Raw genomic sequence first — 14,212 nt, 5'->3', positions numbered from 1 at the left:
TCCCTGTGAGTCCTCACAACATCTTACACTCAATAAGCCATCATGAAATGGTCTCTTTTCTTCTTTCAGTCCCAAATGACTGTAACAGAGAACAAAGGCTATCTAATGTTCACCATGGCATCTCAGGGCTTGATGCAGAGCCAGGCACATAGTGGGCAAATACCTATTCAACAAATGAGCTCCCGGTCTATCCCCTGAAGTCTATTCCTACCACTCTGTCCCCTGTCCTCATTGCCACTTTCTACTCCATCCTTACTATGCCCTGCTCTTTCTTCCTGCTGAGACCTTCCTTCTCCAAAATTCCCAACTCCCAATCAACTACCATAACTGCCAAACTCGAAAACGTGGCAATTTTACTTGTTCAGAAATAGTTTCTATTCAGATGTCAAAACAACTCGTAATGAATACTTTGACCTCATAAGAGAAATAATTATCCATTCCCTATTCTCTTGTATCCCATCATTGAACACTGATTATTTAATCTTCTGTGCACCAACTGACATAGAGCCCTTTAAATTTTAGGAATGATCATATGTATTCTTAAAAAGTATATGTAGTGGGGGCAACTGGGTGGCTTAGTCCGTTAAGCATCCGATTTGGGTTCAGGTCATGATTTCACAGTTTGTGAGTTCAAGCCCTGCATCAGACTCTGTGCTGACAGCTTGAAGCCTGGAGGTTGCTTTGAATTTTGTGTCTCCTTTCTCTCTGCCCCTTCCTCATTTGTGCGCGCGCGCTCACTCTCTCTCTCTCTCAAAATTAAGTAAACATTAAAAAGAAAAAAGTAAATGTATTATACTTCATCTAAAATGATCGACTCCCCTTTTTTGGTTTATATGACTTAGTTTTTTTTTTTCCCATTTTAAACTGATAATAGGTCTGGATGTCTTCCATCATTTTGATCTCTAATTATAACTTAAATAAAAAAAAAAAAACAACAAACCAAAACACCAGAATCTGGTTCAGTTAAAAAAAAAAAAAATCAACAATCAGTGATATCTCTGCTTGGAATCTCATTTTCCTAAGCTACTCTTCTTTACTCTAAAAAAACAGTAAGTTACAGTTAAATGTATTTTATTTAATAAAGCAAAACCTCTATTTTAACGGCTATAAAACAAAAATCTTAATTTTTCCCAAAGTAAGAAAGCATTGATATATCTTATTCTAGTTGTTATAAATAGTATTTATTGAAATAGCTTATCCTAGCTTCTGCAATGCCTACCTGCTTTACACTTTGGCATGCTAGAATTGAGGTAATTCATTATTTACTAGATTACACATTACAAAGATGTAGGATGCTCTGATCTTTAAATTCCCAAATACTCAGGGGAGCCTGGGTGGCTCAGTAGGTTAAGCAAAGACTCTTGATTTCATCTCAGGTCATGATCTCATGGTTCATGAGATTGAGCCCCATGTCAGATTCTGTGCTGACAGCACACAGCCTGCTTGGGATTCTCTCTCTGCCCCTTCCCTGCTTGCTAGCTAGCTAGCACACGCACTCTCTGTCTCAAAATAAATAAATAAACGTAAAAAAATAAACATTAAAAATAATAATAAATTGCCAAATACACAGAAAGTATTCTGTGTATATTGTCTTGAATATAATATGTATTTAATAAATATTGCTTAAAACTTGTGAATTTAATATTATAACAAACTGCACATTTGCTAAGGAAATTAATTAGAATGCATATAGAAATGTGATACATTTATATTTTCTGTTTGGAGTTAAGAAGAAAACTTTGTTTTAATACTTGCTTCACCACTGGTGAAATTTTTTTCTTAAATAGATTCCGACTTTCTGACAATATAATATGATACAAAAGTACTTATTTGCTAATTCAGAGTCAGACAGTGCCCTGTTCAGAACATTAGCCATTCCCTTTACATTCCTTTCAGGTGGTATATTCTTTTAAAGTATTTGGGCTGACTGTGCTCTAACCTCAGTGCCAAGAACTGATAGCTTGTTTTTATTTTACAAATGTATTAAATTTATGGCATTTGTTTCAAAAAGTTCATCACATCACAGAATTAACACACACAGAAAAGAAGTTCCTATTTGTATATCATTTGCCTTTTTTCCTTTTTAAAAACCACCCAAGAAAGAATATAAATAGTTAGAAATTTTAGTATGAGTCGTTTTAGTATCCTCCTTCCTTCTGTTTTTCTCTCATTCACAGTGTGAGAGGGGGCATTACCCACAAGATACATGTTTACTGATGCATCTTGGAATATTTTTCTTACACCCTAATTTACATAAATCTCCCTCTGCTGGCCGAATTTTTATCTTCTGCCATCCTAAAGGTAATGCTTTATAGTACAAACAAAAGCTCCTCTATGAAGAATATAAACTACATAAACCTGGCAAGTCACTTAAAAATCTTTTCTACATCATTAAGGATTGTGTTTGTGGATTTTAGAGAGAAGTAAAGAACTGAGTTAAACACAGGAATTTTCAAATTTAGTATCTTTTTCCCCTTAAGCAAGATTCTTAATTCTACTAAGACCATTTCTTATTAAGTTCTTTTTCATAAATTTAAATTTTATTTTTTTAAGTAAACTCTATTTGCAGCATGGGGCCGAACTCATGACCCCGAGATCAGAGCTGCATGCTCCACGAGTCAGCCAGGGGCTAGGCTTTTACCCATGAGCCCATACTGCTTTCCTCCACAACTTGTCTTTTGTTTTTTTTTCCCCAGAGATGGCAGCTGTTTTACTGACCTTATCTAAGAAATTCTGTTTTGATTTTTATAATAAAGCACTTTATAATATGGAATTGAGTACACTGCATTAATAAGTTCTAAACATTTTCTAAACCTCCTAAGCTACCTTAATTGCTACCTCTCATTATGTATCACTCTAAGATTTGCAAAGCCTTTACTATATACATTCATTTATTTAATATTATACATCCTAAGAAGTGAGTATAATTATGCCCAATTTACAGCTGAGTGAGAGGAGCCTCAGAGATACTTCCTGATGCCACTAAGGGGTAAACCAAGGACAAGCCTAAGGACTCTGAACTTTAATCCCAAAATACAGGTATTTTCTTCCAACTAACTGTTATCACTGATTTTAGTCTTTAATCAATATATTTACATGGAAGAAAAGCTAATTGATTTACAAGCCTTTATAGTATTTAATTAGTCTCTTGGTATTTACTTTAGCTAGAGAATTCCCAAATTTCCATTCATATTTCAAAATCATCCTTCATATGGATTTAGCCACACTAAATATTGTGGGAGGGGGAGAATCAGGGCATAAGAAAGCATGTGTATCTGTGACTCAGTGTACTTTTCTTCACTTTGCATTTTGTAAATATTGTTGTTATGGCTCCTAAAGTGCTCTCAGAAGCTGTTATGACTGACAGCCCTGAGTGCTGTGTCTTTCAAAACAAATATGCTTTATTGATGGAGAGCACATGCAACTCCATCAAATTATTCTGAAAGACGGGGTGAAACAAACAACGTGATTTCTCAACTAACTTTAGCATTCTGCATCGAATACAAAAGGCAGGTTACAGTTTCACGCGTATCATGAAACCCTATGCATCTCATGTAGGAGAGCGTCACTACAAAGCTGCCATATAACCCCAGAGCAGCACACTACTTCCCATGTTTGTTGTGCAGATTTTTAAGCATAAGCAGTAATTCAGAACATATTTAGAACAAAAAAAGTCCTTACACATATGCCCACATATTTACTGGATTTTTAAAAATATGTAGTAATATACAGTTTGAGAAAAAAGTTTGGGCAAGAATTTGAAAAAGAACCCACTGGAATAAATAAGGTTTATAACGCTAATTTTAGGAAAATGATAAATAAAACCTGTCATTGTCTGCTGCATATTAAAAACCTCCCACAATTCAACAGCAAATGTCAGACCTATTATCTATATCCCATTATAGCATTTTTCAAACTGGAAGGTAAGGCTCTTTGAGGAGTCAAAAAATTCAGTTTGCTGAGCTCCCAGCTGTTGGGATTTGAGAACTGCCAAATCAGTCCTTAAGAGGTGGGCAGATTCCTACGGCTCTCATATAGCTGCTCGAGGGAGACCTCCTGATCTCAAGTCAACCTTTTAAGGGCCTATTAATGGACTAGTATTAAGAGAGATGACACTGATTATGAAAGATCAGTTGGGCCAATAAAGGACTTATTGGTGAGGTAAGGTTTATATAATAATGAAACAATTTGGGAACTAGACAGCATGTAATAGAGTGCAACAAATGTCCAAATCATCAGGGAATGGATAGTATATAATAATAAGACATTCTTAGCACCTAGATTCTTGATGATTAAAAAAGGCACTGGGAGAATTGAGGCAATTCTCTTAATTCACTTTGATGACCCCAATTTGTCCCACTGTTAACTTTAAACTAATGACTGAACTCCTTCCCATCAACAAGGACACAGCCAGGGGTGAACTCCAGGTTCTGGGAGCTTCCTGTCACTGCACACTTGGTCAACTCTGATCTGGCTTCTGTAACTCTGGGCATCAGCAAAAATGGCCCTTTGAAAAGCTCCTGAAGAAAGCTAGTCAGATCCTTGCCATGTTGTTATTTAAGACCAGGGTAGGGTCTGCAACTTACCACAAGATGAGGCAGCTGGGAGGAAGTAGGGTGGCTGGCCATTCCTGAAATCTCAGGCTTGACGTAAGAAGAATTGGTGGGACTTTATGGAAAAGTGATGCTTAAGGAAGAAGAGAACTGGAATGCTGTTGGTATTCATAAGGAAACTGATCAAAGATGATCTGAGACAGGTGTGGTGTAAAATGTTGATGCTTCTCATACTCATTTTAATGGAGAGACAGGGAGCTAGAGGATCAATAATAATAACTGATTGGGACTGAAGGTGCCCAGCATCTAACCCGGCTTTCACCCTGCAAAAAGACACCCGTCTAACACCAGGCCTATTTAAGGACAAAATTAGCAATTGGCCAAGTAGGGAAACTGTGGAAGGCCTACAGCATTGGAAGGTTGTTCCAGATGACCTTGAAGGCCCATTATGCCGCTCTCTGCTCTGATTTTCCCTGGGTATCTTCAGCTGCGGCCAGCCTGTAGGGACGAGCCCACCCCCGCTCCTGTACACAGGCCTCTGTTCCCCTCCTCATCTCCTACCAGGATGATAAAGACACAATACAACAGCTTTCACAGCCTGCACACAGCCTTTGCACTGATGACAACTTCTTACCAGTAACTGTGGGTTTAAAAAAGTTGTGACGGCTGTTTTAATGTATTTTTCCCCACATTGTTTTTCTTAGTTTTTGTCAACCCCCTTCCACCATCTTCACTATGTTGTTTTTTAATTACTAATACTTTAAACATTTTCTATGTGCTTTCTTTGAATCCCACAATAAGAAAACATAAATTTTTCTATCATTGCAATAAAACTCTCCCAATATCTTTTTAGAAAGTGTATGGGAAAGTATTTTTTTCTTAAAAGAATAAGTCAATTTCTAATAGCTTCAAATCAAGGCCATGAAGGCCTCTAGTAATTTCTTTACTCTAAATAATTCAGTGTGTTTTTTATAACAAAGGAGTTAAACTTTCAGAGAGTAAAAGGTTCAGATCACTAACAGGTTGACAATATCAAACCACCTTAGCTCTACTCTTGCATTTATTAGGAATCACAGGAACCATGTCTGTCTTCTGCCTAGGACACTGAAAAATGTGAACACTACAATAAGCAGCTCAGACAAGTAATAAATGTGGCCAAATGTGGGCCTTTAAATCCTGGCCACTTTGTATCAACCCAAATCACCCATGTGCTAAGAGGGGAACTAGCTGGACCACAGCAGAACTCTTTCCTGACGGAAAGATGAATGGGGACTTGCAAGCGCCCCTCACCTGAAGAGGAGCCAAAGGGTCTGTCCTTGACAAATCAAAGTGCTCAATTATTCACTGTACCAGGCCCCGCCAACTGCTATCACAATGCTTTCAATACCTATCTTCCAGAACAGTTCAAAAAACTTTTCTACCTAAAAATTACCACATATTTATAGTACTAGAACTCGTCATCATAATAGATTATACTTCATATTTTGGACTTACAAAGTGAAAAAGAAATGCTATTTAAAGAAACAATAATAAACTTTTCCTTTTCAGAAATTTACTTTCAATTTAGAAACGTGCATTTTTATTGTAAATTAAGGGAAGACTTGTAGTTTAAAACTGAAAATAGAATTTTCACATATAACAAGACACAGAGAATAGTGAGGCTAAGTATGCCTTTTATGTTTTGATTTATGGACTTAAGGCCCTATTTTTTTTTTTAATGTTTATTTATTTTTGAAAGAGACACAGAATGTGAGCGTGGGGAGGGGCAGAAAGAGAGGGCGACACAGAATCCAAAGCAGGCTCCAGGCGCTGAGCTGTTAGCACAGAGCCTGATGTGGGACTCAAACTCATGAACTGTGAGAATCGTGACATGAGCCGAAGTCGGATGCTTAACAGACTGGGCCACCCAGGCGACCCCTTAAGGCCCTATTGTAACTATAATCATTAATTCATTTAATCCTCAAAACAACTCTGCCAAGTAGAGTTGCATAATTATGCACACATTATAGGTAAGAGGACTGAGGCTGGGCTAACATCCCTACAGAACTAGTCTAGTGGACATGAGCGTTCAGACCTGAGTGGCCCAGCTCCCACACTCCACTGCTGTTGAATGCTTCTTGTCTACATGTGGGTGGCTCGAGAAGCATGTGGGGAAACAGTAAACCTGGCAATCACTACAGTACTTTTTTTAAAAAGTACTTTTCAAAAATGGGATTAAATGAAAAAAGCTCCTGTTAAGTACTCTGGAAATCAGGGGCTCAGAGGTAAAACATATTATGATTACCTTTGTCACCTTTAACCTGTGACTTTCTTTTTCAAGTGTCATGCATCATGTACTGCTAAAGTGACTCAGCAGGGTTGAACTTCATTTTATTTATCATGATAAGCCTGAACTACAACTAAATCATTGCACTAGTAGTTTACAAGGGTCATACTATACATATTCTTGAGTTTATTTAATGACTTCTATATAACAAGTTTATATTAACAAACAGAAAAAACAGGTACATATTTTGTTGGGTGATTTTATTTTCCACACTCTTTGGCCGATTATAAGTATTTTACAACTAAGCTTTGCTTTATTTAGTATTCCCCAAATAATATACTAGAGTCCACGTTATACTAACTTTCCAAAATGCTGTAATTCATTTAACCAAACAGCTACATGGAACCCTAATCCTAACTTCTCCTCTGTTATTTCAAATCCCCCGAACTGGGTGGGATAAAGCAAATTGTATTGGAGGTGGGAAGGAGTATGCAGTGGCTTTAACTACTTCCTTCATAAACATAACAGGATCTGAGCAACTACCACTAGCTAGCTTCTGGAATTCTGGAACTCTAGTACCGGTTTGGAATGTTCCCCAAACATCCTGCAGTCAGAAGTTTCTGGTCTAGTTCCAAACACCAAAAAGATGAAATTCTTCAGAATGCATTAAAAGGGGGGGGGGGGAGGGGGTGGAAGCCTCATCAGTTATTCTTATATTAAAATTGGACTCTAGTATTTCTAAAACAGAGAAAAGCACACCAGAAGGGTTCTCAAGGTTATTTCTAGGTATTGGACTCTATGAAATATAAGTCTAGGTTCACTAAAGAAATTGTACAATGTTAGGTCTGAAAGGGACCTTAGAAATCAGATTCCAACCAACCAATTTAAAGATCTATAAAACTAAGTCCACAAGAGCTTAAGTTTAAAGCTAAATGTTCTTACTCTCTGAGATGGTATAAAGTTTGGGTCCCTTTTGAGCAAATAATTATTGTTGTCGGTTCATTACTCCTTTTGTACTAAATTACAAACATCTGATTGATTTGAAGCTGTATTATTAAGACAATTGGGTAAACTGCTCTTTTTAAAATTCAAAATTGTCACATTTATTTACAATAACAGAATGACCTTTCGGTTTCCTTCTCCACTTTCAGCCTCTGAAATGAACTAGATCAATCAATACAGGAAAAGCCTCTAAAGGGCGACTTTATTCTATTATCCTAATGAGAGAAGTCACTGAAGAATGGAGAAGGCAAGAAACGATCTATTTTGAGGGAAATTTACAATTCTCCAGGTTCCTTGCTCTTTTAAAGAATAAAGTATCTCAAGGGGGTAAAAAAAAAACCATACCAAGAAGCCTTATGGCCACAAAATGTAGGAGAGGAAGTTTTAACTGAAAATCAAAAAAAAAAAATCAGAAAAGTTGACTGAAGGATTCTCTGGTTATTGGAACTTTTGCCCAAACACATTAGTCAGAGTGCTTGAGGACACAGAGAATTCCTGTAAGGCATTACGTGGAGCAGACAGTGGGCAACGGAAGGTGGAAATCAGGGTCCGTTACTCAGGCCTGGTAGCTTGCATTGTCCTCTTACAGGCGCCATTGGCAGCAGTTGATGAAGAAAAATGAAGGCTAAGGAAGAAAGGGAATGGTGTGTCTTTTACATGTATTTTCAGCAAATCAGATCAGTTTCAATCCTGGATGGGATACCCCCACCCCCTTCCTTCCTTCCTTCTTTCAATTTCATTTAGAAAAATCATCCTGCTTAGGCTGCTCATGTGGGATGCTGCAACTAGCCTAATGTTGCCGCAAACTGCCGCCCTGACATCCCTCACAGCAAGTACCAGATTAAATACCCTCTAGTTACGCGGATCAAGGTAGCTTTATGCTGATTCCAAGAACAAGAACCTGTCAAGCTGACAAATCAGTGTCTATTTTCTGTCAGATATTGTCTCCAGTTAAAAGGGTTTCTTATTTCTTAAAACTTGCTTCTCTGTTCTGGCAGCCTCCTGTCAGTCTACCAAAGGTCCTGGCTCTGAAAGCTTATAATTCTTATTTCCCATTCTCCAGTTTCTCTATAGAGTATACTGCTGACCTTTTCTACTGATACGATAGCAAGTTATCTGAAAGCCATTTGGAGTGACCCTACCACAAAATTAGGACTGCATTTCTACAAGAGCCAACTGTACTTTCTAAAATAGCTAATTCAGTTGCCTGTGTTTTAAAACAACTCATAAAAAAAGGATTGTCATTACTACAGAGCTACTTTTTTCCCTTTGTCCAGACAGAAAAAAGATGAAAGGCAGGAAGTGGCCTAACTATCAACAAGCAGTTCTCCTTTGAAGACTGATAACAAAATTCTGCAGTTAAAAGTATATTTGTACTTACAAAGTTACTCTTCTTGAACAAATTCCTAACACAATATGTCTTTGATCTCAGAAAGCATTTTTCTCACTATTCACAGCAGACATTAATAATTCAGTTAGGCACCCAACTCCCAACTACGGGAAGAAAAAATGTCCCCTAAAATTCAGTCATGAATTATTAGCTTTGTCGGCCTAGAAGTAGCTGCTTAGGACCTGCTACCGCCGCTGCCTTCTGTGATGAAGTAAGAACTCCTCAGAGTGACGGCACCCATCTGGCCCCCTGGCACAGCCTCTCAATTCGGTCTGTGTGATGTCACACAGTCCTGGAGAGTCATTCAGCATCTCTTGAAACAGGAGCTGGTCTATTATCTCACTAAAAATATACTGCAACCGTAAGAAACATTTCTGTGGACCTTAAACCTAAACGGAGTTGAAGTTTCATATTTTAAAACAGTATCTACTCTTGACCTTTCACATTTCCTATTATAACAAAAATCTAATAATAATCTGTAGCTCTGATAATGAGACCAACCTATTTTAAGACATTAAAAATATCCTTAGTGTCTACATACTCCCTTTTAAACAATTAGGGAATATAAACATCATTACATTGTTTATTCAAAAAATATTTTCCTTAATTTCCACAGCTATTGCTTGGGGGTATTTTAATACAAAAAGAAAACAAGAAACACTGCCATGGTAAAATTATGGAGGAAGCTCTGGTCTTCAATAGTGAACAACCCTTAAAGCTCAGTAAGCAAAGTCTAACTGAATCCTAAGGAAGATCTGTAATCCTGGGTAAAAAGCCCCCGTCATGAATTTTTCTGGGTAGTAAGGAAAAGAAAATCTTTCATGGAAAAGAACTTGCTTTTAAAGTTAACACACGTTATGCATGTGCACACACATCCACATACACAGACTCTCACCGAGTGCAGAGCTGACAAACTGATAGTATTAGAGAACCAGACCTGCACTTGGACAGTAGAGTATTCCACGCTCTCAGAAAATGTGGTTTGCTTTGAACATGTCCCCAAAAGCCAAGTCTAACTTTTGAAACTCATCCACAAACCAGAACTTCGTATATTCTTGGCTGACAGATGCTAGTTTAGTTTCAAAAAGGAGCATTAACCCCCTAAGCATGTGAACACGTGCGAACTCACAGCATCTGCAGTGATGTCCTAGGAAGCAGAAAGAAAGAATGATAACCCAAAGTGTCACTCTGTTAGCAACAGGCAAATGTTGGCATAAATAAGTCCTTACAAATATTCTAAAGATTTTTGTCTCTAGCAAAAGAGCTATTTTCTTTTCCCTGAATGAGAAAACTCTGCCTCCCAACCTTATCAAATGGCAGTGATTTTACAGATATATAGGGAACACATAAAGAAGTATACATTCATAAAACGTACAACTCCACAGGATACCAACCATGAATTGTACCATTTTTATGAAATACATAGGAAACACTAAAATAAGAAGGAAACTGGGTGCCTCAAGGGGTTGAGCATCCAACTTCAGCTCAGGTCATGATCTCACAGTTCATGGGTTCAAATCCCATGTCAGCTTTGCACTGACAATGCAGAGCTTGCTTTGGATTCTGTCTCTGTCTCTCTCGCCCTCCCGCACTCATTCTCACTCATTCTCCCTAAAAAAAATGTTTTAAATTGGAAGGAAACTCTATGAAGAAAGGACATAGGGAATGAGATTATAAAATCAATGAATAGAAAAAACTTTCCTTAAATACACTTACAGTAAGATATATACTCCATAATTCTAATTTAGAAGAAAACAAACTGTGAAACTGTACTCATGCCTAGAAAAAATAACAAAAGAATAAATAGCAAAATGTTCACAATGGAAAGGAAACTGTATATTCATGGAGGGAGATTTCTATTTTGTCTTCATGCTTTTCAATGTTTTTGACATGTATAATTTTATAAGCAAAAAAGAAAGCCAGTAAGAGTTATTTTAGAATCAGATATAGAAGCACTGGGTGTTATATGGAAACCAATTTGACAATATATAAAAAAATTAAAAAAAATAAAATCAAATATAAAGTGGCAGGTTTCTGAGGTACCTCCAATCAATATGCTGCAGTGGAAAGTCATTTTCTCTTTCTTATCTTGTCTGTGACCATGTGACATCTTTTCACACTTGCTCAAAATTAACTGCTTCACTACGTAATAACTACAACTACAGCAAACGGGCTTTTTTGGTCTGCAATTCAATTACTGCAGAAGGTCTTATAGTTTGAGAATTAAGAAGTGAAGCATATACTTGCCTACATACTCAGAAATAAAGCAGACTCTCCAACTATCATATCCTAATTAAAAGTGAATCTACACATCCTATTCTCTATTTATACCGGTCAATGTTCTGGGACAGTACACACACTGTTCTGTCTCATTTCCAGGTAACTTAGGTGATTTCCATATTGGGATCAAAGGCTAAAAGTTGATGTGCTGGAGTGCAATCCTTGGGTCTCAGAGTATTTGAGTCATATCGCAGCTATGACATTATCACGTTGGATTGAAATGTTTATATTTGCAGGTTTGTCTTCCACACTTGATTTTGCATGCTTATTACAACAATTCATTCAATAAGTGATAAATACATGAGTGAACTTTCCTAGAAATAACTAAATTGGAGGCAAATATCTGAGAAATCACAGGGAGTAATCTGTATTCTCTCAAGAATGCAAAACACTTAAAGAAAACCAGTAAGTGTTCCTTCCTTAAGAAAGACAGCTTTTAGTTTTTCCTCCCTTCAACCTTCTTCCATCCCACCCATGTTCCTAATATCTCCATGAATTTATTCAACATCTGCCTTAAAAAAACCCAAAAAACAAAACACTTCATAGCCCTTTCAGGAAGATGGTGCCAAAGGTGAAGAAGGAAGCCCCTATCCCTCCCAAAGCCGAAGCCAAAGCAAAGGCTTTGAAGATAAGAAGGCAGTGCCGAAAGACATCCACAGGAATTAAAAAAAAAAAAAAAAAAAAAGAAGAAGATCCACACATCACCTACATTCTGATGGCCCAAGACACTGCGTCTCCGAAGGCAGCCCAAAGTTCCTCAGAAGAGCCCCCAGGAGAAACAAGCTTGACCACTATGCCATCATCAAGTTCCCCCTGACTACCGAGTTAGCCATGAGAAAAATAGAAGACAACACACTTGTGTTCATTGTGGACGTCAAGGCCAACAAGCACACCAGATCAAACTGGCTGGGAAGAAGCTCTATGACATTGATGAGGCCAAGGTCAAAACTCTGATAGGCCCAACGAAGAAAATAAGTATATGTTCGACTGGCTCCTGACTATGCTGCTTTGGATGTTACAAACAAAATTGGGATCATCCAAACTGAGTCTAGCCGGCTAAATCTAAATCTAAATTGTTTCACCATAAAAAATAAAGTAATATATATAAAGAGATTTTATTTTTATATTTATTTACTTTTGATATTTATATTTGATATTATATATTTATATACTTAAATTTATTTTTTACATATTATATATATATATACACACATATACACAAATATATATACCTATTATATATCTAAAACCTCATTTTTCCTCCCTAACTGCTAATTATCCTTTGGATTTCATGAAACTGTACTGTTCCAAAGAATGAGGAATGTATGTCATTTTAGTTTGTTTTATTATTACATTATCAGTAGCTGCTGAGACCATGCTTTAGGTGCAGCTTCTTCTATGATCTAGACTGCCTTTTATAGCTAGCAGGTGTTAGACTCTGGAAATTTGTATCTATAGCCCCCCTGTTGCTAGTATTACACCGTGACTGGGAAATAAAATTTACCCTCACTTAAGCAACTGAGTAAAACTATCCAGAAGACGATTTACCCTAACAAAACAGTAAGTGCAGAGATCTCCAGAATTTCTACAGGACTGCATTACCATCTCTCTTATTCCTTACGCATGTGGCATGGCATCCTTAGAGACCAAAGAGCAGAGACTTCCAATCACTAATCTGGTTCTGTTTAACTTGCAGGAATATCCTATACTCTAAATCAGCATTTCTTAGTGAGGAAGTTTTTGAGACTCCAGGTGAGACAATTCTTTACTAGGCAAGATTGTTTCACTCACTGGTGAGTCAACATACATCTCAAGTTCCTACCCCTTCCTGTTGTCCCAACCCTCAATCCCAAGTGGTAGCTTCCCCAATCGAAGATAATAAATGATGTCTCACAAATTCCATATACTCCCTGGAAGGTGGTAGGACCCCCTGGTTAAGAATCCGTCCTCTAAATAAGCCCAACATATTTAAAAAAAAAATCACATTGGGGCACCTGGGTGGCTCAGGGTTAAGCATCTGACTTTTTTTCCCCAAATGTTTATTTCTTTTTGAGAGAGAGAGAGAGAGAGAGAGAGAGAGAGAGAGAGAGCGCTTGCGTGAGAGAGAGAGAACAGGGGAAGGGCAGAGAGAGAGGGAGACACAGAATCTGAAGCAGGCTCCAGGTTCTGAGCTGTCAGCACAGATCGATGTGGGGCTTAAACTCACGAGTCATGATATCATTACCCGAGCTGAAGTTGGACGCTTAACTGACTGAGCCACCAGGCACCCCAAGCATCCGACTCTTGATTTCAGCTCAGGTCATAATCATTTAAATGGTTTCGTGAATTTCAGCCCCATGTCAGGCTCTGCACACTGATCACACACAGCCTGCTTGGAGTTCTGTCTCCCTCTTTCTCTGCCCCTCCGCTGCCGTCTGTCTGTCTGTCTCTCTCTCTCTCTCAAAGTAAGTGAATAAATGAATGAATAAATGAATGAATTTTTTAAAATCACATTTTAAAGTAATTTAAACTCCCAGAAACATAAACTTGATAGAGTTTATCCCTCAAACTACATTAACCAACACCACCATCACCCAACCCAGCCCTCCCATTCCCAGGAGTATGAAAGGCTTGCCTACACCACGTTCGTAAAATATTCTTGACTAGCCTGAATTTTTTTTTTTCCTTATTTGAAAGAGAACACGAGAGAGCGGCAGGAGAGACAGAGGGAGAGAGAGAATC

At 37.7% G+C, this 14,212-nt stretch overlaps 1 protein-coding gene and 1 pseudogene across 15 annotated transcripts in view; one reads left to right on the top strand and one right to left on the bottom strand.

Moving 5' to 3' along the window:
- The window catches only part of BBX (BBX high mobility group box domain containing), a 275,389-nt gene that overhangs the window by 113,124 nt on the left and 148,053 nt on the right, over positions 1 to 14,212 (bottom strand). The window lies entirely within an intron of this gene.
- Positions 12,051 to 14,212, top strand: part of LOC115291141 — a 147,199-nt pseudogene continuing 145,037 nt past the window's right edge.

The sequence above is a fragment of the Suricata suricatta genome, chromosome 5 (assembly GCF_006229205.1).
Source record: "Suricata suricatta isolate VVHF042 chromosome 5, meerkat_22Aug2017_6uvM2_HiC, whole genome shotgun sequence".
NCBI lineage: Eukaryota > Metazoa > Chordata > Mammalia > Carnivora > Herpestidae > Suricata > Suricata suricatta.
This window is presented reverse-complemented; position numbering and strand designations above follow the sequence as displayed.